We start from the raw sequence: 24,528 nt of genomic DNA on the forward strand, positions 1-24,528 counted from the left end.
ATTGCCTTTCAGTGCAATCGAAGGCGCAGGACTCCTTGGAAAGGAGGCTGGGCTCGGTTGTCTCCCCACTTCAGAGGTCTAGAGCAGAGCACTGAGACGTCTGTCAGGCGGAAGGGAAGCGCTGTTGTGCCCATGGTGAAGACGTTGCTTGGCCGCACTGTGGAAGCAACGCCCAGAGAGAAACAGGCACCGTGGGCCTCCAGGCAGGGGCTGCGGGATCACAGCCAGAATGCCCCTGCGTCTCCGCTGAGAAGCGACCTCCCAGTTGGAGGCTCCATGCCGCCCTCCAGAGGAGCAAAGACGTGTGGAGTGTGTCTGGCCTTTCCTTGGGAGTGTGGTGCCCTTCCCTCTTCCCCAGGCACAGGAGCAACTGCCCCTGAGCAAAGACCTCTCCAAGGGCTTTTCCCTCAGGCTGAAGCAGATTTCGCAGGAAGCGGGCCTAGAGAGCTTCCTTCGTGGATGCAGAGGCAGCAGAGCGGCCTGCGTGTGCACAGCTGCATTTGGCAGAGAGGAGCTCGCTTTGGCACTGGGAGGCTGTGAGACCTGCTCCAAGCACCGGGATTGCTGGGTTGGGGCCTGCATCTCGCTGCCACTTTCTGAGCTTCCAAAGACTTTCCTAGCTCACAGCCTCGCTAGCCATGAAGGAGCAGGCTGAGGGAGTGTGTCAGACATGACTCAGCACTTTCCTGGGCTTGCCTGTGGTTTCGCCTTTCCACTCCAACTGGGCCCCGGGACTCCTTGCAGAGGAGGAGGAGCCCGGTTGTCTCCAAACTTCCTAGGGCTAGAGTAGAGCAGGGAGAACTCTGTCAGCTGGAAGGGAAGAGCAGAAGGGTAGATGGGGCAGAGGTGGCCTGGCCGCTCTGGTGAAGCAACGCCCAGGGAGAAACAGGCACCATGGGCCTCCAGGCAGGGGATGCGAGATCCCAGCCAGAGTGCTTCTGCGTCTCAGCCGAGAAGCTTCCTGAGAGTTTGAGGTTGCCTGCAGCTCTCCAGAGGAGCAAAGACATGTGGGGTGTGTTTGGCCTTTCCCTGGGAGGGTGGTGCCCTTGCGGCAGCCCCAGGCCCAGGAGCAACGGCCCCAGAGGAAAGACCGTTCCCACTGAGATTCGCTCAGGCTGAGAAGCAGATTTCGCAGGAAGCGGGAGGAGAGAGCTTCCTTCGCCAATGCAGAGGCAGCCTAGCGGCCTGCGTCTGCACAGCTGGATTTGGCAGAGAGGCGTTCGCTTTGCCCCTGGGAGACGCTGAGATTGGCTCCAAGCACCGAGATTTCCGGGTGCGCGGCCTGCATCTCTCTTGCACTCTCCGAGCTTGAGAAGGCTTTCCTAGCTCCCAGCGTTGCTTCCCTGAAAGGAGCAGGCTGAGGAAGTGTGTCCGACGTGACTCAGCCCCTTCCTAGGCTTCCCCGTGCTATTGCCTTTCAGTGCAATCCAAGGCGCAGGACTCCTTGGAAAGGAGGCTGGGCTCGGTTGTCTCCCCACTTCAGAGGTCTAGAGCAGAGCACTGAGACGTCTGTCAGACGGAAGGGAAGCGCTGTTGTGCCCATGGTGAAGACGTTGCTTGGCCGCACTGTGGAAGCAACGCCCAGAGAGAAACAGGCACCGTGGGCCTCCAGGCAGGGGCTGCGGGATCACAGCCAGAATGCCCCTGCGTCTCCACTGAGAAGCGACCTCCCAGTTGGAGGCTCCATGCCGCCCTCCAGAGGAGAAAAGACGTGTGGAGTGTGTCTGGCCTTTCCTTGGGAGTGTGGTGCCCTTCCCTCTTCCCCAGGCACAGGAGCAACTGCCCCTGAGCAAAGACCTCTCCAAGGGCTTTTCCCTCAGGCTGAAGCAGATTTCGCAGGAAGCGGGCCTAGAGAGCTTCCTTCGTGGATGCAGAGGCAGCAGAGCGGCCTGTGTGTGCACAGCTGCATTTGGCAGAGAGGAGCTCGCTTTGGCACTGGGAGGCTGTGAGACCTGCTCCAAGCACCGGGATTGCTGGGTTGGGGCCTGCATCTCGCTGCCACTTTCTGAGCTTCCAAAGACTTTCCTAGCTCACAGCCTCGCTAGCCATGAAGGAGCAGGCTGAGGGAGTGTGTCAGACATGACTCAGCACTTTCCTGGGCTTGCCTGTGGTTTCGCCTTTCCACTCCAACTGGGCCCCGGGACTCCTTGCAGAGGAGGAGGAGCCCGGTTGTCTCCAAACTTCCTAGGGCTAGAGTAGAGCAGGGAGAACTCTGTCAGCTGGAAGGGAAGAGCAGAAGGGTAGATGGGGCAGAGGTTGCCTGGCCGCTCTGGTGAAGCAACGCCCAGGGAAAAACAGGCACCATGGGCCTCCAGGCAGGGGATGCGAGATCCCAGCCAGAGTGCTTCTGCGTCTCAGCCGAGAAGCTTCCTGAGAGTTTGAGGTTGCCTGCAGCTCTCCAGAGGAGCAAAGACATGTGGGGTGTGTTTGGCCTTTCCCTGGGAGGGTGGTGCCCTTGCGGCAGCCCCAGGCCCAGGAGCAACGGCCCCAGAGGAAAGACCGTTCCCACTGAGATTCGCTGAGGCTGAGAAGCAGATTTCGCAGGAAGCGGGAGGAGAGAGCTTCCTTCGCCAATGCAGAGGCAGCCTAGCGGCCTGCGTCTGCACAGCTGGATTTGGCAGAGAGGCGTTCGCTTTGCCCCTGGGAGACGCTGAGATTGGCTCCAAGCACCGAGATTTCCGGGTGCGCGGCCTGCATCTCTCTTGCACTCTCCGAGCTTGAGAAGGCTTTCCTAGCTCCCAGCGTTGCTTCCCTGAAAGGAGCAGGCTGAGGAAGTGTGTCCGACGTGACTCAGCCCCTTCCTAGGCTTCCCCGTGCTATTGCCTTTCAGTGCAATCGAAGGCGCAGGACTCCTTGGAAAGGAGGCTGGGCTCGGTTGACTCCCCACTTCAGAGGTCTAGAGCAGAGCACTGAGACGTCTGTCAGACGGAAGGGAAGCGCTGTTGTGCCCATGGTGAAGACGTTGCTTGGCCGCACTGTGGAAGCAACGCCCAGAGAGAAACAGGCACCGTGGGCCTCCAGGCAGGGGCTGCAGGATCACAGCCAGAATGCCCCTGCGTCTCCGCTGAGAAGCGACCTCCCAGTTGGAGGCTCCATGCCGCCCTCCAGAGGAGCAAAGACGTGTGGAGTGTGTCTGGCCTTTCCTTGGGAGTGTGGTGCCCTTCCCTCTTCCCCAGGCACAGGAGCAACTGCCCCTGAGCAAAGACCTCTCCAAGGGCTTTTCCCTCAGGCTGAAGCAGATTTCGCAGGAAGCGGGCCTAGAGAGCTTCCTTCGTGGATGCAGAGGCAGCAGAGCGGCCTGCGTGTGCACAGCTGCATTTGGCAGAGAGGAGCTCGCTTTGGCACTGGGAGGCTGTGAGACCTGCTCCAAGCACCGGGATTGCTGGGTTGGGGCCTGCATCTCGCTGCCACTTTCTGAGCTTCCAAAGAGTTTCCTAGCTCACAGCCTCGCGAGCCATGAAGGAGCAGGCTGAGGGAGTGTGTCAGACATGACTCAGCACTTTCCTGGGCTTGCCTGTGGTTTCGCCTTTCCACTCCAACTGGGCCCCGGGACTCCTTGCACAGGAGGAGGAGCCCGGTTGTCTCCAAACTTCCTAGGGCTAGAGTAGAGCAGGGAGAACTCTGTCAGCTGGAAGGGAAGAGCAGAAGGGTCGATGGGGCAGAGGTTGCCTGGCCGCTCTGGTGAAGCAACGCCCAGGGAGAAACAGGCACCATGGGCCTCCAGGCAGGGGATGCGAGATCCCAGCCAGAGTGCTTCTGCGTCTCAGCCGAGAAGCTTCCTGAGAGTTTGAGGTTGCCTGCAGCTCTCCAGAGGAGCAAAGACATGTGGGGTGTGTTTGGCCTTTCCCTGGGAGGGTGGTGCCCTTGGGGCAGCCCCAGGCCCAGGAGCAACGGCCCCAGAGGAAAGACCGTTCCCACTGAGATTCGCTGAGGCTGAGAAGCAGATTTCGCAGGAAGCGGGAGGAGAGAGCTTCCTTCGCCAATGCAGAGGCAGCCTAGCGGCCTGCGTCTGCACAGCTGGATTTGGCAGAGAGACGTTCGCTTTGCCCCTGGGAGACGCTGAGATTGGCTCCAAGCACCGAGATTTCCTGGTGCGCGGCCTGCATCTCTCTTGCACTCTCCGAGCTTGAGAAGGCTTTCCTAGCTCCCAGCGTTGCTTCCCTGAAAGGAGCAGGCTGAGGAAGTGTGTCCGACGTGACTCAGCCCCTTCCTAGGCTTCCCCGTGCTATTGCCTTTCAGTGCAATCCAAGGCGCAGGACTCCTTGGAAAGGAGGCTGGGCTCGGTTGTCTCCCCACTTCAGAGGTCTAGAGCAGAGCACTGAGACGTCTGTCAGGCGGAAGGGAAGCGCTGTTGTGCCCATGGTGAAGACGTTGCTTGGCCGCACTGTGGAAGCAACGCCCAGAGAGAAACAGGCACCGTGGGCCTCCAGGCAGGGGCTGCGGGATCACAGCCAGAATGCCCCTGCGTCTCCGCTGAGAAGCGACCTCCCAGTTGGAGGCTCCATGCCGCCCTCCAGAGGAGCAAAGACGTGTGGAGTGTGTCTGGCCTTTCCTTGGGAGTGTGGTGCCCTTCCCTCTTCCCCAGGCACAGGAGCAACTGCCCCTGAGCAAAGACCTCTCCAAGGGCTTTTCCCTCAGGCTGAAGCAGATTTCGCAGGAAGCGGGCCTAGAGAGCTTCCTTCGTGGATGCAGAGGCAGCAGAGCGGCCTGCGTGTGCACAGCTGCATTTGGCAGAGAGGAGCTCGCTTTGGCACTGGGAGGCTGTGAGACCTGCTCCAAGCACCGGGATTGCTGGGTTGGGGCCTGCATCTCGCTGCCACTTGCTGAGCTTCCAAAGACTTTCCTAGCTCACAGCCTCGCTAGCCATGAAGGAGCAGGCTGAGGGAGTGTGTCAGACATGACTCAGCACTTTCCTGGGCTTGCCTGTGGTTTCGCCTTTCCACTCCAACTGGGCCCCGGGACTCCTTGCACAGGAGGAGGAGCCCGGTTGTCTCCAAACTTCCTAGGGCTAGAGTAGAGCAGGGAGAACTCTGTCAGCTGGAAGGGAAGAGCAGAAGGGTAGATGGGGCAGAGGTTGCCTGGCCGCTCTGGTGAAGCAACGCCCAGGGAGAAACAGGCACCATGGGCCTCCAGGCAGGGGATGCGAGATCCCAGCCAGAGTGCTTCTGCGTCTCAGCCGAGAAGCTTCCTGAGAGTTTGAGGTTGCCTGCAGCTCTCCAGAGGAGCAAAGACATGTGGGGTGTGTTTGGCCTTTCCCTGGGAGGGTGGTGCCCTTGCGGCAGCCCCAGGCCCAGGAGCAACGGCCCCAGAGGAAAGACCGTTCCCACTGAGATTCGCTGAGGCTGAGAAGCAGATTTCGCAGGAAGCGGGAGGAGAGAGCTTCCTTCGCCAATGCAGAGGCAGCCTAGCGGCCTATGTCTGCACAGCTGGATTTGGCGGAGAGGCGTTCGCTTTGCCCCTGGGAGACGCTGAGATTGGCTCCAAGCACCGAGATTTCCTGGTGCGCGGCCTGCATCTCTCTTGCACTCTCCGAGCTTGAGAAGGCTTTCCTAGCTCCCAGCGTTGCTTCCCTGAAAGGAGCAGGCTGAGGAAGTGTGTCCGACGTGACTCAGCCCCTTCCTAGGCTTCCCCGTGCTATTGCCTTTCAGTGCAATCCAAGGCGCAGGACTCCTTGGAAAGGAGGCTGGGCTCGGTTGTCTCCCCACTTCAGAGGTCTAGAGCAGAGCACTGAGACGTCTGTCAGACGGAAGGGAAGCGCTGTTGTGCCCATGGTGAAGACGTTGCTTGGCCGCACTGTGGAAGCAACGCCCAGAGAGAAACAGGCACCGTGGGCCTCCAGGCAGGGGCTGCGGGATCACAGCCAGAATGCCCCTGCGTCTCCGCTGAGAAGCGACCTCCCAGTTGGAGGCTCCATGCCGCCCTCCAGAGGAGCAAAGACATGTGGAGTGTGTCTGGCCTTTCCTTGGGGGTGTGGTGCCCTTCCCTCTTCCCCAGCCCAGGAGCAACTGCCCCTGAGCAAAGACCGCTCCAAGGGCTTTTCCCTCAGGCTGAAGCAGATTTCGCAGGAAGCGGGCCTAGAGAGCTTCCTTCGTGGATGCAGAGGCAGCAGAGCGGCCTGCGTGTGCACAGCTGCATTTGGCAGAGAGGAGCTCGCTTTGGCACTGGGAGGCTGTGAGACCTGCTCCAAGCACCGGGATTGCTGGGTTGGGGCCTGCATCTCGCTGCCACTTTCTGAGCTTCCAAAGACTTTCCTAGCTCACAGCCTCGCTAGCCATGAAGGAGCAGGCTGAGGGAGTGTGTCAGACATGACTCAGCACTTTCCTGGGCTTGCCTGTGGTTTCGCCTTTCCACTCCAACTGGGCCCCGGGACTCCTTGCACAGGAGGAGGAGCCCGGGTGTCTCCAAACTTCCTAGGGCTCGAGTAGAGCAGGGAGAACTCTGTCAGCTGGAAGGGAAGAGCAGAAGGGTTGATGGGGCAGAGGTTGCCTGGCCGCTCTGGTGAAGCAACGCCCAGGGAGAAACAGGCACCATGGGCCTCCAGGCAGGGGATGCGAGATCCCAGCCAGAGTGCTTCTGCGTCTCAGCCGAGAAGCTTCCTGAGAGTTTGAGGTTGCCTGCAGCTCTCCAGAGGAGCAAAGACATGTGGGGTGTGTTTGGCCTTTCCCTGGGAGGGTGGTGCCCTTGCGGCAGCCCCAGGCCCAGGAGCAACGGCCCCAGAGGAAAGACCGTTCCCACTGAGATTCGCTCAGGCTGAGAAGCAGATTTCGCAGGAAGCGGGAGGAGAGAGCTTCCTTCGCCAATGCAGAGGCAGCCTAGCGGCCTGCGTCTGCACAGCTGGATTTGGCAGAGAGGCGTTCGCTTTGCCCCTGGGAGACGCTGAGATTGGCTCCAAGCACCGAGATTTCCGGGTGCGCGGCCTGCATCTCTCTTGCACTCTCCGAGCTTGAGAAGGCTTTCCTAGCTCCCAGCGTTGCTTCCCTGAAAGGAGCAGGCTGAGGAAGTGTGTCCGACGTGACTCAGCCCCTTCCTAGGCTTCCCCGTGCTATTGCCTTTCAGTGCAATGGAAGGCGCAGGACTCCTTGGAAAGGAGGCTGGGCTCGGTTGTCTCCCCACTTCAGAGGTCTAGAGCAGAGCACTGAGACGTCTGTCAGGCGGAAGGGAAGCGCTGTTGTGCCCATGGTGAAGACGTTGCTTGGCCGCACTGTGGAAGCAACGCCCAGAGAGAAACAGGCACCGTGGGCCTCCAGGCAGGGGCTGCGGGATCACAGCCAGAATGCCCCTGCGTCTCCGCTGAGAAGCGACCTCCCAGTTGGAGGCTCCATGCCGCCCTCCAGAGGAGCAAAGACGTGTGGAGTGTGTCTGGCCTTTCCTTGGGAGTGTGGTGCCCTTCCCTCTTCCCCAGGCACAGGAGCAACTGCCCCTGAGCAAAGACCTCTCCAAGGGCTTTTCCCTCAGGCTGAAGCAGATTTCGCAGGAAGCGGGCCTAGAGAGCTTCCTTCGTGGATGCAGAGGCAGCAGAGCGGCCTGCGTGTGCACAGCTGCATTTGGCAGAGAGGAGCTCGCTTTGGCACTGGGAGGCTGTGAGACCTGCTCCAAGCACCGGGATTGCTGGGTTGGGGCCTGCATCTCGCTGCCACTTTCTGAGCTTCCAAAGACTTTCCTAGCTCACAGCCTCGCTAGCCATGAAGGAGCAGGCTGAGGGAGTGTGTCAGACATGACTCAGCACTTTCCTGGGCTTGCCTGTGGTTTCGCCTTTCCACTCCAACTGGGCCCCGGGACTCCTTGCACAGGAGGAGGAGCCCGGTTGTCTCCAAACTTCCTAGGGCTAGAGTAGAGCAGGGAGAACTCTGTCAGCTGGAAGGGAAGAGCAGAAGGGTAGATGGGGCAGAGGTTGCCTGGCCGCTCTGGTGAAGCAACGCCCAGGGAGAAACAGGCACCATGGGCCTCCAGGCAGGGGATGCGAGATCCCAGCCAGAGTGCTTCTGCGTCTCAGCCGAGAAGCTTCCTGAGAGTTTGAGGTTGCCTGCAGCTCTCCAGAGGAGCAAAGACATGTGGGGTGTGTTTGGCCTTTCCCTGGGAGGGTGGTGCCCTTGCGGCAGCCCCAGGCCCAGGAGCAACGGCCCCAGAGGAAAGACCGTTCCCACTGAGATTCGCTGAGGCTGAGAAGCAGATTTCGCAGGAAGCGGGAGGAGAGAGCTTCCTTCGCCAATGCAGAGGCAGCCTAGCGGCCTGCGTCTGCACAGCTGGATTTGGCAGAGAGGCGTTCGCTTTGCCCCTGGGAGACGCTGAGATTGGCTCCAAGCACCGAGATTTCCGGGTGCGCGGCCTGCATCTCTCTTGCACTCTCCAAGCTTGAGAAGGCTTTCCTAGCTCCCAGCGTTGCTTCCCTGAAAGGAGCAGGCTGAGGAAGTGTGTCCGACGTGACTCAGCCCCTTCCTAGGCTTCCCCGTGCTATTGCCTTTCAGTGCAATCCAAGGCGCAGGACTCCTTGGAAAGGAGGCTGGGCTCGGTTGTCTCCCCACTTCAGAGGTCTAGAGCAGAGCACTGAGACGTCTGTCAGACGGAAGGGAAGCGCTGTTGTGCCCATGGTGAAGACGTTGCTTGGCCGCACTGTGGAAGCAACGCCCAGAGAGAAACAGGCACCGTGGGCCTCCAGGCAGGGGCTGCGGGATCACAGCCAGAATGCCCCTGCGTCTCCGCTGAGAAGCGACCTCCCAGTTGGAGGCTCCATGCCGCCCTCCAGAGGAGCAAAGACGTGTGGAGTGTGTCTGGCCTTTCCTTGGGAGTGTGGTGCCCTTCCCTCTTCCCCAGGCACAGGAGCAACTGCCCCTGAGCAAAGACCTCTCCAAGGGCTTTTCCCTCAGGCTGAAGCAGATTTCGCAGGAAGCGGGCCTAGAGAGCTTCCTTCGTGGATGCAGAGGCAGCAGAGCGGCCTGCGTGTGCACAGCTGCATTTGGCAGAGAGGAGCTCGCTTTGGCACTGGGAGGCTGTGAGACCTGCTCCAAGCACCGGGATTGCTGGGTTGGGGCCTGCATCTCGCTGCCACTTTCTGAGCTTCCAAAGACTTTCCTAGCTCACAGCCTCGCTAGCCATGAAGGAGCAGGCTGAGGGCGTGTGTCAGACATGACTCAGCACTTTCCTGGGCTTGCCTGTGGTTTCGCCTTTCCACTCCAACTGGGCCCCGGGACTCCTTGCAGAGGAGGAGGAGCCCGGTTGTCTCCAAACTTCCTAGGGCTAGAGTAGAGCAGGGAGAACTCTGTCAGCTGGAAGGGAAGAGCAGAAGGGTCGATGGGGCAGAGGTTGCCTGGCCGCTCTGGTGAAGCAACGCCCAGGGAGAAACAGGCACCATGGGCCTCCAGGCAGGGGATGCGAGATCCCAGCCAGAGTGCTTCTGCGTCTCAGCCGAGAAGCTTCCTGAGAGTTTGAGGTTGCCTGCAGCTCTCCAGAGGAGCAAAGACATGTGGGGTGTGTTTGGCCTTTCCCTGGGAGGGTGGTGCCCTTGCGGCAGCCCCAGGCCCAGGAGCAACGGCCCCAGAGGAAAGACCGTTCCCACTGAGATTCGCTGAGGCTGAGAAGCAGATTTCGCAGGAAGCGGGAGGAGAGAGCTTCCTTCGCCAATGCAGAGGCAGCCTAGCGGCCTGCGTCTGCACAGCTGGATTTGGCAGAGAGGCGTTCGCTTTGCCCCTGGGAGACGCTGAGATTGGCTCCAAGCACCGAGATTTCCGGGTGCGCGGCCTGCATCTCTCTTGCACTCTCCGAGCTTGAGAAGGCTTTCCTAGCTCCCAGCGTTGCTTCCCTGAAAGGAGCAGGCTGAGGAAGTGTGTCCGACGTGACTCAGCCCCTTCCTAGGCTTCCCCGTGCTATTGCCTTTCAGTGCAATCCAAGGCGCAGGACTCCTTGGAAAGGAGGCTGGGCTCGGTTGTCTCCCCACTTCAGAGGTCTAGAGCAGAGCACTGAGACGTCTGTCAGACGGAAGGGAAGCGCTGTTGTGCCCATGGTGAAGACGTTGCTTGGCCGCACTGTGGAAGCAACGCCCAGAGAGAAACAGGCACCGTGGGCCTCCAGGCAGGGGCTGCGGGATCACAGCCAGAATGCCCCTGCGTCTCCGCTGAGAAGCGACCTCCCAGTTGGAGGCTCCATGCCGCCCTCCAGAGGAGCAAAGACGTGTGGAGTGTGTCTGGCCTTTCCTTGGGAGTGTGGTGCCCTTCCCTCTTCCCCAGCCCAGGAGCAACTGCCCCTGAGCAAAGACCGCTCCAAGGGCTTTTCCCTCAGGCTGAAGCAGATTTCGCAGGAAGCGGGCCTAGAGAGCTTCCTTCGTGGATGCAGAGGCAGCAGAGCGGCCTGCGTGTGCACAGCTGCATTTGGCAGAGAGGAGCTCGCTTTGGCACTGGGAGGCTGTGAGACCTGCTCCAAGCACCGGGATTGCTGGGTTGGGGCCTGCATCTCGCTGCCACTTTCTGAGCTTCCAAAGACTTTCCTAGCTCACAGCCTCGCTAGCCATGAAGGAGCAGGCTGAGGGAGTGTGTCAGACATGACTCAGCACTTTCCTGGGCTTGCCTGTGGTTTCGCCTTTCCACTCCAACTGGGCCCCGGGACTCCTTGCAGAGGAGGAGGAGCCCGGGTGTCTCCAAACTTCCTAGGGCTAGAGTAGAGCAGGGAGAACTCTGTCAGCTGGAAGGGAAGAGCAGAAGGGTTGATGGGGCAGAGGTTGCCTGGCCGCTCTGGTGAAGCAACGCCCAGGGAGAAACAGGCACCATGGGCCTCCAGGCAGGGGATGCGAGATCCCAGCCAGAGTGCTTCTGCGTCTCAGCCGAGAAGCTTCCTGAGAGTTTGAGGTTGCCTGCAGCTCTCCAGAGGAGCAAAGACATGTGGGGTGTGTTTGGCCTTTCCCTGGGAGGGTGGTGCCCTTGCGGCAGCCCCAGGCCCAGGAGCAACGGCCCCAGAGGAAAGACCGTTCCCACTGAGATTCGCTGAGGCTGAGAAGCAGATTTCGCAGGAAGCGGGAGGAGAGAGCTTCCTTCGCCAATGCAGAGGCAGCCTAGCGGCCTGCGTCTGCACAGCTGGATTTGGCAGAGAGGCGTTCGCTTTGCCCCTGGGAGACGCTGAGATTGGCTCCAAGCACCGAGATTTCCGGGTGCGCGGCCTGCATCTCTCTTGCACTCTCCGAGCTTGAGAAGGCTTTCCTAGCTCCCAGCGTTGCTTCCCTGAAAGGAGCAGGCTGAGGAAGTGTGTCCGACGTGACTCAGCCCCTTCCTAGGCTTCCCCGTGCTATTGCCTTTCAGTGCAATCGAAGGCGCAGGACTCCTTGGAAAGGAGGCTGGGCTCGGTTGTCTCCCCACTTCAGAGGTCTAGAGCAGAGCACTGAGACGTCTGTCAGGCGGAAGGGAAGCGCTGTTGTGCCCATGGTGAAGACGTTGCTTGGCCGCACTGTGGAAGCAACGCCCAGAGAGAAACAGGCACCGTGGGCCTCCAGGCAGGGGCTGCGGGATCACAGCCAGAATGCCCCTGCGTCTCCGCTGAGAAGCGACCTCCCAGTTGGAGGCTCCATGCCGCCCTCCAGAGGAGCAAAGACGTGTGGAGTGTGTCTGGCCTTTCCTTGGGAGTGTGGTGCCCTTCCCTCTTCCCCAGGCACAGGAGCAACTGCCCCTGAGCAAAGACCTCTCCAAGGGCTTTTCCCTCAGGCTGAAGCAGATTTCGCAGGAAGCGGGCCTAGAGAGCTTCCTTCGTGGATGCAGAGGCAGCAGAGCGGCCTGCGTGTGCACAGCTGCATTTGGCAGAGAGGAGCTCGCTTTGGCACTGGGAGGCTGTGAGACCTGCTCCAAGCACCGGGATTGCTGGGTTGGGGCCTGCATCTCGCTGCCACTTTCTGAGCTTCCAAAGACTTTCCTAGCTCACAGCCTCGCTAGCCATGAAGGAGCAGGCTGAGGGAGTGTGTCAGACATGACTCAGCACTTTCCTGGGCTTGCCTGTGGTTTCGCCTTTCCACTCCAACTGGGCCCCGGGACTCCTTGCAGAGGAGGAGGAGCCCGGGTGTCTCCAAACTTCCTAGGGCTAGAGTAGAGCAGGGAGAACTCTGTCAGCTGGAAGGGAAGAGCAGAAGGGTTGATGGGGCAGAGGTTGCCTGGCCGCTCTGGTGAAGCAACGCCCAGGGAGAAACAGGCACCATGGGCCTCCAGGCAGGGGATGCGAGATCCCAGCCAGAGTGCTTCTGCGTCTCAGCCGAGAAGCTTCCTGAGAGTTTGAGGTTGCCTGCAGCTCTCCAGAGGAGCAAAGACATGTGGGGTGTGTTTGGCCTTTCCCTGGGAGGGTGGTGCCCTTGCGGCAGCCCCAGGCCCAGGAGCAACGGCCCCAGAGGAAAGACCGTTCCCACTGAGATTCGCTGAGGCTGAGAAGCAGATTTCGCAGGAAGCGGGAGGAGAGAGCTTCCTTCGCCAATGCAGAGGCAGCCTAGCGGCCTGCGTCTGCACAGCTGGATTTGGCAGAGAGGCGTTCGCTTTGCCCCTGGGAGACGCTGAGATTGGCTCCAAGCACCGAGATTTCCGGGTGCGCGGCCTGCATCTCTCTTGCACTCTCCGAGCTTGAGAAGGCTTTCCTAGCTCCCAGCGTTGCTTCCCTGAAAGGAGCAGGCTGAGGAAGTGTGTCCGACGTGACTCAGCCCCTTCCTAGGCTTCCCCGTGCTATTGCCTTTCAGTGCAATGGAAGGCGCAGGACTCCTTGGAAAGGAGGCTGGGCTCGGTTGTCTCCCCACTTCAGAGGTCTAGAGCAGAGCACTGAGACGTCTGTCAGGCGGAAGGGAAGCGCTGTTGTGCCCATGGTGAAGACGTTGCTTGGCCGCACTGTGGAAGCAACGCCCAGAGAGAAACAGGCACCGTGGGCCTCCAGGCAGGGGCTGCGGGATCACAGCCAGAATGCCCCTGCGTCTCCGCTGAGAAGCGACCTCCCAGTTGGAGGCTCCATGCCGCCCTCCAGAGGAGCAAAGACGTGTGGAGTGTGTCTGGCCTTTCCTTGGGAGTGTGGTGCCCTTCCCTCTTCCCCAGGCACAGGAGCAACTGCCCCTGAGCAAAGACCTCTCCAAGGGCTTTTCCCTCAGGCTGAAGCAGATTTCGCAGGAAGCGGGCCTAGAGAGCTTCCTTCGTGGATGCAGAGGCAGCAGAGCGGCCTGCGTGTGCACAGCTGCATTTGGCAGAGAGGAGCTCGCTTTGGCACTGGTAGGCTGTGAGACCTGCTCCAAGCACCGGGATTGCTGGGTTGGGGCCTGCATCTCGCTGCCACTTTCTGAGCTTCCAAAGACTTTCCTAGCTCACAGCCTCGCTAGCCATGAAGGAGCAGGCTGAGGGCGTGTGTCAGACATGACTCAGCACTTTCCTGGGCTTGCCTGTGGTTTCGCCTTTCCACTCTAACTGGGCCCCGGGACTCCTTGCAGAGGAGGAGGAGCCCGGTTGTCTCCAAACTTCCTAGGGCTAGAGTAGAGCAGGGAGAACTCTGTCAGCTGGAAGGGAAGAGCAGAAGGGTAGATGGGGCAGAGGTTGCCTGGCCGCTCTGGTGAAGCAACGCCCAGGGAGAAACAGGCACCATGGGCCTCCAGGCAGGGGATGCGAGATCCCAGCCAGAGTGCTTCTGCGTCTCAGCCGAGAAGCTTCCTGAGAGTTTGAGGTTGCCTGCAGCTCTCCAGAGGAGCAAAGACATGTGGGGTGTGTTTGGCCTTTCCCTGGGAGGGTGGTGCCCTTGCGGCAGCCCCAGGCCCAGGAGCAACGGCCCCAGAGGAAAGACCGTTCCCACTGAGATTCGCTCAGGCTGAGAAGCAGATTTCGCAGGAAGCGGGAGGAGAGAGCTTCCTTCGCCAATGCAGAGGCAGCCTAGCGGCCTGCGTCTGCACAGCTGGATTTGGCAGAGAGGCGTTCGCTTTGCCCCTGGGAGACGCTGAGATTGGCTCCAAGCACCGAGATTTCCGGGTGCGCGGCCTGCATCTCTCTTGCACTCTCCGAGCTTGAGAAGGCTTTCCTAGCTCCCAGCGTTGCTTCCCTGAAAGGAGCAGGCTGAGGAAGTGTGGCCGACGTGACTCAGCCCTTTCCTAGGCTTCCCAGTGCTATTGCCTTTCAGTGCAATCGAAGGCGCAGGACTCCTTGGAAAGGAGGCTGGGCTCGGTTGTCTCCCCACTTCAGAGGTCTAGAGCAGAGCACTGAGACGTCTGTCAGGCGGAAGGGAAGCGCTGTTGTGCCCATGGTGAAGACGTTGCTTGGCCGCACTGTGGAAGCAACGCCCAGAGAGAAACAGGCACCGTGGGCCTCCAGGCAGGGGCTGCGGGATCACAGCCAGAATGCCCCTGCGTCTCCGCTGAGAAGCGACCTCCCAGTTGGAGGCTCCATGCCGCCCTCCAGAGGAGCAAAGACGTGTGGAGTGTGTCTGGCCTTTCCTTGGAAGTGTGGTGCCCTTCCCTCTTCCCCAGGCACAGGAGCAACTGCCCCTGAGCAAAGACCGCTCCAAGGGCTTTTCCCTCAGGCTGAAGCAGATTTCGCAGGAAGCAGGCCTAGAGAGCTTCCTTCGTGGATGCAGAGGCAGCAGAGCGGCCTGCGTGTGCACAGCTGCATTTGGCAGAGAGGAGCTCGCTTTGGCACTGGGAGGCTGTGAGACCTGCTCCAAGCACCGGGATTGCTGGGTTGGGGCCTGCATCTCGCTGCCACTTTCTGAGCTTCCAAAGACTTTCCTAGCTCACAGCCTCGCTAGCCATGAAGGAGCAGGCTGAGGGAGTGTGTCAGACATGACTCAGCACTTTCCTGGGCTTGCCTGTGGTTTCGCCTTTCCACTCCAACTGGGCCCCGGGACTCCTTGCAGAGGAGGAGGAGCCCGGTTGTCTCCAAACTTCCTAGGGCTAGAGTAGAGCAGGGAGAACTCTGTCAGCTGGAAGGGAAGAGCAGAAGGGTAGATGGGGCAGAGGTTGCCTGGCCGCTCTGGTGAAGCAACGTCCAGGGAGAAACAGGCACCATGGGCCTCCAGGCAGGGGATGCGAGATCCCAGCCAGAGTGCTTCTGCGTCTCAGCCGAGAAGCTTCCTGAGAGTTTGAGGTTGCCTGCAGCTCTCCAGAGGAGCAAAGACATGTGGGGTGTGTTTGGCCTTTCCCTGGGAGGGTGGTGCCCTTGCGGCAGCCCCAGGCCCAGGAGCAACGGCCCCAGAGGAAAGACCGTTCCCACTGAGATTCGCTGAGGCTGAGAAGCAGATTTCGCAGGAAGCGGGAGGAGAGAGCTTCCTTCGCCAATGCAGAGGCAGCCTAGCGGCCTGCGTCTGCACAGCTGGATTTGGCAGAGAGGCGTTCGCTTTGCCCCTGGGAGACGCTGAGATTGGCTCCAAGCACCGAGATTTCCGGGTGCGCGGCCTGCATCTCTCTTGCACTCTCCGAGCTTGAGAAGGCTTTCCTAGCTCCCAGCGTTGCTTCCCTGAAAGGAGCAGGCTGAGGAAGTGTGTCCGACGTGACTCAGCCCCTTCCTAGGCTTCCCCGTGCTATTGCCTTTCAGTGCAATCGAAGGCGCAGGACTCCTTGGAAAGGAGGCTGGGCTCGGTTGTCTCCCCACTTCAGAGGTCTAGAGCAGAGCACTGAGACGTCTGTCAGGCGGAAGGGAAGCGCTGTTGTGCCCATGGTGAAGACGTTGCTTGGCCGCACTGTGGAAGCAACGCCCAGAGAGAAACAGGCACCATGGGCCTCCAGGCAGGGGCTGCGGGATCACAGCAAGAATGCCCCTGCGTCTCCGCTGAGAAGCGACCTCCCAGTTGGAGGCTCCATGCCGCCCTCCAGAGGAGCAAAGACGTGTGGAGTGTGTCTGGCCTTTCCTTGGGAGTGTGGTGCCCTTCCCTCTTCCCCAGGCACAGGAGCAACTGCCCCTGAGCAAAGACCGCTCCAAGGGCTTTTCCCTCAGGCTGAAGCAGATTTCGCAGGAAGCGGGCCTAGAGAGCTTCCTTCGTGGATGCAGAGGCAGCAGAGCGGCCTGCGTGTGCACAGCTGCATTTGGCAGAGAGGAGCTCGCTTTGGCACTGGGAGGCTGTGAGACCTGCTCCAAGCACCGGGATTGCTGGGTTGGGGCCTGCATCTCGCTGCCACTTTCTGAGCTTCCAAAGACTTTCCTAGCTCACAGCCTCGCTAGCCATGAAGGAGCAGGCTGAGGGAGTGTGTCAGACATGACTCAGCACTTTCCTGGGCTTGCCTGTGGTTTCGCCTTTCCACTCCAACTGGGCCCCGGGACTCCTTGCAGAGGAGGAGGAGCCCGGTTGTCTCCAAACTTCCTAGGGCTAGAGTAGAGCAGGGAGAACTCTGTCAGCTGGAAGGGAAGAGCAGAAGGGTCGATGGGGCAGAGGTTGCCTGGCCGCTCTGGTGAAGCAACGCCCAGGGAGAAACAGGCACCATGGGCCTCCAGGCAGGGGATGCGAGATCCCAGCCAGAGTGCTTCTGCGTCTCAGCCGAGAAGCTTCCTGAGAGTTTGAGGTTGCCTGCAGCTCTCCAGAGGAGCAAAGACATGTGGGGTGTGTTTGGCCTTTCCCTGGGAGGGTGGTGCCCTTGCGGCAGCCCCAGGCCCAGGAGCAACGGCCCCAGAGGAAAGACCGTTCCCACTGAGATTCGCTCAGGCTGAGAAGCAGATTTCGCAGGAAGCGGGAGGAGAGAGCTTCCTTCGCCAATGCAGAGGCCGCCTAGCGGCCTGCGTCTGCACAGCTGGATTTGGCAGAGAGGCGTTCGCTTTGCCCCTGGGAGACGCTGAGATTGGCTCCAAGCACCGAGATTTCCGGGTGCGCGGCCTGCATCTCTCTTGCACTCTCCGAGCTTGAGAAGGCTTTCCTAGCTCCCAGCGTTGCTTCCCTGAAAGGAGCAGGCTGAGGAAGTGTGTCCGACGTGACTCAGCCCTTTCCTAGGCTTCCCCGTGCTATTGCCTTTCAGTGCAATCGAAGGCGCAGGACTCCTTGGAAAGGAGGCTGGGCTCGGTTGTCTCCCCACTTCAGAGGTCTAGAGCAGAGCACTGAGACGTCTGTCAGGCGGAAGGGAAGCGCTGTTGTGCCCATGGTGAAGACGTTGCTTGGCCGCACTGTGGAAGCAACGCCCAGAGAGAAACAGGCACCGTGGGCCTCCAGGCAGGGGCTGCGGGATCACAGCCAGAATGCCCCTGCGTCTCCGCTGAGAAGCGACCTCCCAGTTGGAGGCTCCATGCCGCCCTCCAGAGGAGCAAAGACGTGTGGAGTGTGTCTGGCCTTTCCTTGGGAGTGTGGTGCCCTTCCCTCTTCCCCAGGCACAGGAGCAACTGCCCCTGAGCAAAGACCTCTCCAAGGGCTTTTCCCTCAGGCTGAAGCAGATTTCGCAGGAAGCGGGCCTAGAGAGCTTCCTTCGTGGATGCAGAGGCAGCAGAGCGGCCTGCGTGTGCACAGCTGCATTTGGCAGAGAGGAGCTCGCTTTGGCACTGGGAGGCTGTGAGACCTGCTCCAAGCACCGGGATTGCTGGGTTGGGGCCTGCATCTCGCTGCCACTTTCTGAGCTTCCAAAGACTTTCCTAGCTCACAGCCTCGCTAGCCATGAAGGAGCAGGCTGAGGGAGTGTGTCAGACATGACTCAGCACTTTCCTGGGCTTGCCTGTGGTTTCGCCTTTCCACTCCAACTGGGCCCCGGAACTCCTTGCAGAGGAGGAGGAGCCCGGTTGTCTCCAAACTTCCTAGGGCTAGAGTAGAGCAGGGAGAACTCTGTCAGCTGGAAGGGAAGAGCAGAAGGGTAGATGGGGCAGAGGTTGCCTGGCCGCTCTGGTGAAGCAACGCCCAGGGAGAAACAGGCACCATGGGCCTCCAGGCAGGGGATGCGAGATCCCAGCCAGAGTGCTTCTGCGTCTCAGCCGAGAAGCTTCCTGAGAGTTTGAGGTTGCCTGCAGCTCTCCAGAGGAGCAAAGACATGTGGGGTGTGTTTGGCCTTTCCCTGGGAGGGTGGTGCCCTTGCGGCAGCCCCAGGCCCAGGAGCAACGGCCCCAGAGGAAAGACCGTTCCCACTGAGATTCGCTGAGGCTGAGAAGCAGATTTCGCAGGAAGCGGGAGGAGAGAGCTTCCTTCGCCAATGCAGAGGCAGCCTAGCGGCCTGCGTCTGCACAGCTGGATTTGGCAGAGAGGCGTTCGCTTTGCCCCTGGGAGACGCTGAGATTGGCTCCAAGCACCGAGATTTCCGGGTGCGCGGCCTGCATCTCTCTTGCACTCTCCGAGCTTGAGAAGGCTTTCCTAGCTCCAAGCGTTGCTTCCCTGAAAGGAGCAGGCTGAGGAAGTGTGTCCGACATGACTCAGCCCCTTCCTAGGCTTCCCCGTGTTATTGCCTTTCAGTGCAATCGAAGGCGCAGGACTCCTTGGAAAGGAGGCTGGGCTCGGTTGTCTCCCCACTTCAGAGGTCTAGAGCAGAGCACTGACACGTCTGTCAGGCGGAAGGGAAGCGCTGTTGTGCCCATGGTGAAGACGTTGCTTGGCCGCACTGTGGAAGCAACGCCCAGAGAGAAACAGGCACCTTGGGTCTCCAGGCAGGGGCTGCGGGATCACAGCCAGAATGCCCCTGCGTCTCCGCTGAGAAGCGACCTCCCAGTTGGAGGCTCCATGCCGCCCTCCAGAGGAGCAAAGACGTGTGGAGTGTGTCTGGCCTTTCCTTGGGAGTGTGGTGCCCTTCCCTCTTCCCCAGGCACAGGAGCAACTGCCCCTGAGCAAAGACCTCTCCAAGGGCTTTTCCCTCAGGCTGAAGCAGATTTCGCAGGAAGCGGGCCTAGAGAGCTTCCTTCATGGATGCAGAGGCAGCAGAGCGGCCTGTGTGTGCACAGCTGCATTTGGCAGAGAGGAGCTCGCTTTGGCACTGGGAGGCTGTGAGACCTGCTCCAAGCACCGGGATTGCTGGGTTGGGGCCTGCATCTCGCTGCCACTTGCTGAGCTTCCAAAGACTTTCCTAGCTCACAGCCTCGCTAGCCATGAAGGAGCAGGCTGAGGGAGTGTGTCAGACATGACTCAGCACTTTCCTGGGCTTGCCTGTGGTTTCGCCTTTCCACTCCAACTGGGCCCCGGGACTCCTTGTAGAGGAGGAGGAGCCCGGTTGTCTCCAAACTTCCTAGGGCTAGAGTAGAGCAGGGAGAACTCTGTCAGCTGGAAGGGAAGAGCAGAAGGGTAGATGGGGCAGAGGTTGCCTGGCCGCTCTGGTGAAGCAACGCCCAGGGAGAAACAGGCACCATGGGCCTCCAGGCAGGGGATGCGAGATCCCAGCCAGAGTGCTTCTGCGTCTCAGCCGAGAAGCTTCCTGAGAGTTTGAGGTTGCCTGCAGCTCTCCAGAGGAGCAAAGACATGTGGGGTGTGTTTGGCCTTTCCCTGGGAGGGTGGTGCCCTTGCGGCAGCCCCAGGCCCAGGAGCAACGGCCCCAGAGGAAAGACCGTTCCCACTGAGATTCGCTGAGGCTGAGAAGCAGATTTCGCAGGAAGCGGGAGGAGAGAGCTTCCTTCGCCAATGCAGAGGCAGCCTAGCGGCCTGCGTCTGCACAGCTGGATTTGGCAGAGAGGCGTTCGCTTTGCCCCTGGGAGACGCTGAGATTGGCTCCAAGCACCGAGATTTCCGGGTGCGCGGCCTGCATCTCTCTTGCACTCTCCGAGCTTGAGAAGGCTTTCCTAGCTCCCAGCGTTGCTTCCCTGAAAGGAGCAGGCTGAGGAAGTGTGTCCGACGTGACTCAGCCCCTTCCTAGGCTTCCCCGTGCTATTGCCTTTCAGTGCAATGGAAGGCGCAGGACTCCTTGGAAAGGAGGCTGGGCTCGGTTGTCTCCCCACTTCAGAGGTCTAGAGCAGAGCACTGAGACGTCTGTCAGACGGAAGGGAAGCGCTGTTGTGCCCATGGTGAAGACGTTGCTTGGCCGCACTGTGGAAGCAACGCCCAGAGAGAAACAGGCACCGTGGGCCTCCAGGCAGGGGCTGCGGGATCACAGCCAGAATGCCCCTGCGTCTCCGCTGAGAAGCGACCTCCCAGTTGGAGGCTCCATGCCGCCCTCCAGAGGAGCAAAGACGTGTGGAGTGTGTCTGGCCTTTCCTTGGGAGTGTGGTGCCCTTCCCTCTTCCCCAGGCACAGGAGCAACTGCCCCTGAGCAAAGACCTCTCCAAGGGCTTTTCCCTCAGGCTGAAGCAGATTTCGCAGGAAGCGGGCCTAGAGAGCTTCCTTCGTGGATGCAGAGGCAGCAGAGCGGCCTGCGTGTGCACAGCTGCATTTGGCAGAGAGGAGCTCGCTTTGGCACTGGGAGGCTGTGAGACCTGCTCCAAGCACCGGGATTGCTGGGTTGGGGCCTGCATCTCGCTGCCACTTGCTGAGCTTCCAAAGACTTTCCTAGCTCACAGCCTCGCTAGCCATGAAGGAGCAGGCTGAGGGAGTGTGTCAGACATGACTCAGCACTTTCCTGGGCTTGCCTGTGGTTTCGCCTTTCCACTCCAACTGGGCCCCGGGACTCCTTGCAGAGGAGGAGGAGCCCGGTTGTCTCCAAACTTCCTAGGGCTAGAGTAGAGCAGGGAGAACTCTGTCAGCTGGAAGGGAAGAGCAGAAGGGTAGATGGGGCAGAGGTTGCCTGGCCGCTCTGGTGAAGCAACGCCCAGGGAGAAACAGGCACCATGGGCCTCCAGGCAGGGGATGCGAGATCCCAGCCAGAGTGCTTCTGCGTCTCAGCCGAGAAGCTTCCTGAGAGTTTGAGGTTGCCTGCAGCTCTCCAGAGGAGCAAAGACATGTGGGGTGTGTTTGGCCTTTCCCTGGGAGGGTGGTGCCCTTGCGGCAGCCCCAGGCCCAGGAGCAACGGCCCCAGAGGAAAGACCGTTCCCACTGAGATTCGCTGAGGCTGAGAAGCAGATTTCGCAGGAAGCGGGAGGAGAGAGCTTCCTTCGCCAATGCAGAGGCAGCCTAGCGGCCTGCGTCTGCACAGCTGGATTTGGCAGAGAGGCGTTCGCTTTGCCCCTGGGAGACGCTGAGATTGGCTCCAAGCACCGAGATTTCCGGGTGCGCGGCCTGCATCTCTCTTGCACTCTCCGAGCTTGAGAAGGCTTTCCTAGCTCCCAGCGTTGCTTCCCTGAAAGGAGCAGGCTGAGGAAGTGTGTCCGACGTGACTCAGCCCCTTCCTAGGCTTCCCCGTGCTATTGCCTTTCAGTGCAATCCAAGGCGCAGGACTCCTTGGAAAGGAGGCTGGGCTCGGTTGTCTCCCCACTTCAGAGGTCTAGAGCAGAGCACTGAGACGTCTGTCAGACGGAAGGGAAGCGCTGTTGTGCCCATGGTGAAGACGTTGCTTGGCCGCACTGTGGAAGCAACGCCCAGAGAGAAACAGGCACCTTGGGCCTCCAGGCAGGGGCTGCGGGATCACAGCCAGAATGCCCCTGCGTCTCCGCTGAGAAGCGACCTCCCAGTTGGAGGCTCCATGCCGCCCTCCAGAGGAGCAAAGACGTGTGGAGTGTGTCTGGCCTTTCCTTGGGAGTGTGGTGCCCTTCCCTCTTCCCCAGGCACAGGAGCAACTGCCCCTGAGCAAAGACCTCTCCAAGGGCTTTTCCCTCAGGCTGAAGCAGATTTCGCAGGAAGCGGGCCTAGAGAGCTTCCTTCGTGGATGCAGAGGCAGCAGAGCGGCCTGTGTGTGCACAGCTGCATTTGGCAGAGAGGAGCTCGCTTTGGCACTGGGAGGCTGTGAGACCTGCTCCAAGCACCGGGATTGCTGGGTTGGGGCCTGCATCTCGCTGCCACTTTCTGAGCTTCCAAAGACTTTCCTAGCTCACAGCCTCGCTAGCCATGAAGGAGCAGGCTGAGGGAGTGTGTCAGACATGACTCAGCACTTTCCTGGGCTTGCCTGTGGTTTCGCCTTTCCACTCCAACTGGGCCCCGGGACTCCTTGCAGAGGAGGAGGAGCCCGGTTGTCTCCAAACTTCCTAGGGCTAGAGTAGAGCAGGGAGAACTCTGTCAGCTGGAAGGGAAGAGCAGAAGGGTAGATGGGGCAGAGGTTGCCTGGCCGCTCTGGTGAAGCAACGCCCAGGGAGAAACAGGCACCATGGGCCTCCAGGCAGGGGATGCGAGATCCCAGCCAGAGTGCTTCTGCGTCTCAGCCGAGAAGCTTCCTGAGAGTTTGAGGTTGCCTGCAGCTCTCCAGAGGAGCAAAGACATGTGGGGTGTGTTTGGCCTTTCCCTGGGAGGGTGGTGCCCTTGCGGCAGCCCCAGGCCCAGGAGCAACGGCCCCAGAGGAAAGACCGTTCCCACTGAGATTCGCTGAGGCTGAGAAGCAGATTTTGCAGGAAGCGTGAGGAGAGAGCTTCCTTCGCCAATGCAGAGGCAGCCTAGAGGCCTGCGTCTGCACAGCTGGATTTGGCAGAGAGGCGTTCGCTTTGCCCCTGGGAGACGCTGAGATTGGCTCCAAGCACCGAGATTTCCGGGTGCGCGGCCTGCATCTCTCTTGCACTCTCCGAGCTTGAGAAGGCTTTCCTAGCTCCCAGCGTTGCTTCCCTGAAAGGAGCAGGCTGAGGAAGTGTGTCCGACGTGACTCAGCCCCTTCCTAGGCTTCCCCGTGCTATTGCCTTTCAGTGCAATCGAAGGCGCAGGACTCCTTGGAAAGGAGGCTGGGCTCGGTTGTCTCCCCACTTCAGAGGTCTAGAGCAGAGCACTGAGACGTCTGTCAGACGGAAGGGAAGCGCTGTTGTGCCCATGGTGAAGACGTTGCTTGGCCGCACTGTGGAAGCAACGCCCAGAGAGAAACAGGCACCGTGGGCCTCCAGGCAGGGGCTGCGGGATCACAGCCAGAATGCCCCTGCGTCTCCGCTGAGAAGCGACCTCCCAGTTGGAGGCTCCATGCCGCCCTCCAGAGGAGCAAAGACGTGTGGAGTGTGTCTGGCCTTTCCTTGGGAGTGTGGTGCCCTTCCCTCTTCCCCAGGCACAGGAGCAACTGCCCCTGAGCAAAGACCTCTCCAAGGGCTTTTCCCTCAGGCTGAAGCAGATTTCGCAGGAAGCGGGCCTAGAGAGCTTCCTTCGTGGATGCAGAGGCAGCAGAGCGGCCTGCGTGTGCACAGCTGCATTTGGCAGAGAGGAGCTCGCTTTGGCACTGGGAGGCTGTGAGACCTGCTCCAAGCACCGGGATTGCTGGGTTGGGGCCTGCATCTCGCTGCCACTTTCTGAGCTTCCAAAGACTTTCCTAGCTCACAGCCTCGCTAGCCATGAAGGAGCAGGCTGAGGGAGTGTGTCAGACATGACTCAGCACTTTCCTGGGCTTGCCTGTGGTTTCGCCTTTCCACTCCAACTGGGCCCCGGGACTCCTTGCAGAGGAGGAGGAGCCCGGTTGTCTCCAAACTTCCTAGGGCTAGAGTAGAGCAGGGAGAACTCTGTCAGCTGGAAGGGAAGAGCAGAAGGGTAGATGGGGCAGAGGTTGCCTGGCCGCTCTGGTGAAGCAACGCCCAGGGAGAAACAGGCACCATGGGCCTCCAGGCAGGGGATGCGAGATCCCAGCCAGAGTGCTTCTGCGTCTCAGCCGAGAAGCTTCCTGAGAGTTTGAGGTTGCCTGCAGCTCTCCAGAGGAGCAAAGACATGTGGGGTGTGTTTGGCCTTTCCCTGGGAGGGTGGTGCCCTTGCGGCAGCCCCAGGCCCAGGAGCAACGGCCCCAGAGGAAAGACCGTTCCCACTGAGATTCGCTGAGGCTGAGAAGCAGATTTCGCAGGAAGCGGGAGGAGAGAGCTTCCTTCGCCAATGCAGAGGCAGCCTAGCGGCCTGCGTCTGCACAGCTGGATTTGGCAGAGAGGCGTTCGCTTTGCCCCTGGGAGACGCTGAGATTGGCTCCAAGCACCGAGATTTCCGGGTGCGCGGCCTGCATCTCTCTTGCACTCTCCGAGCTTGAGAAGGCTTTCCTAGCTCCCAGCGTTGCTTCCCTGAAAGGAGCAGGCTGAGGAAGTGTGTCCGACGTGACTCAGCCCCTTCCTAGGCTTCCCCGTGCTATTGCGTTTCAGTGCAATCGAAGGCGCAGGACTCCTTGGAAAGGAGGCTGGGCTCGGTTGTCTCCCCACTTCAGAGGTCTAGAGCAGAGCACTGAGACGTCTGTCAGACGGAAGGGAAGCGCTGTTGTGCCCATGGTGAAGACGTTGCTTGGCCGCACTGTGGAAGCAACGCCCAGAGAGAAACAGGCACCGTGGGCCTCCAGGCAGGGGCTGCGGGATCACAGCCAGAATGCCCCTGCGTCTCCGCTGAGAAGCGACCTCCCAGTTGGAGGCTCCATGCCGCCCTCCAGAGGAGCAAAGACGTGTGGAGTGTGTCTGGCCTTTCCTTGGGAGTGTGGTGCCCTTCCCTCTTCCCCAGGCACAGGAGCAACTGCCCCTGAGCAAAGACCTCTCCAAGGGCTTTTCCCTCAGGCTGAAGCAGATTTCGCAGGAAGCGGGCCTAGAGAGCTTCCTTCCTGGATGCAGAGGCAGCAGAGCGGCCTGTGTGTGCACAGCTGCATTTGGCAGAGAGGAGCTCGCTTTGGCACTGGGAGGCTGTGAGACCTGCTCCAAGCACCGGGATTGCTGGGTTGGGGCC

This window comes from Moschus berezovskii, chromosome 1 (genome assembly GCF_049115385.1).
Source record: "Moschus berezovskii isolate FMDL1 chromosome 1, NW_MosBer_1.0, whole genome shotgun sequence".
Classification (NCBI taxonomy): Eukaryota; Metazoa; Chordata; class Mammalia; order Artiodactyla; family Moschidae; genus Moschus; species Moschus berezovskii.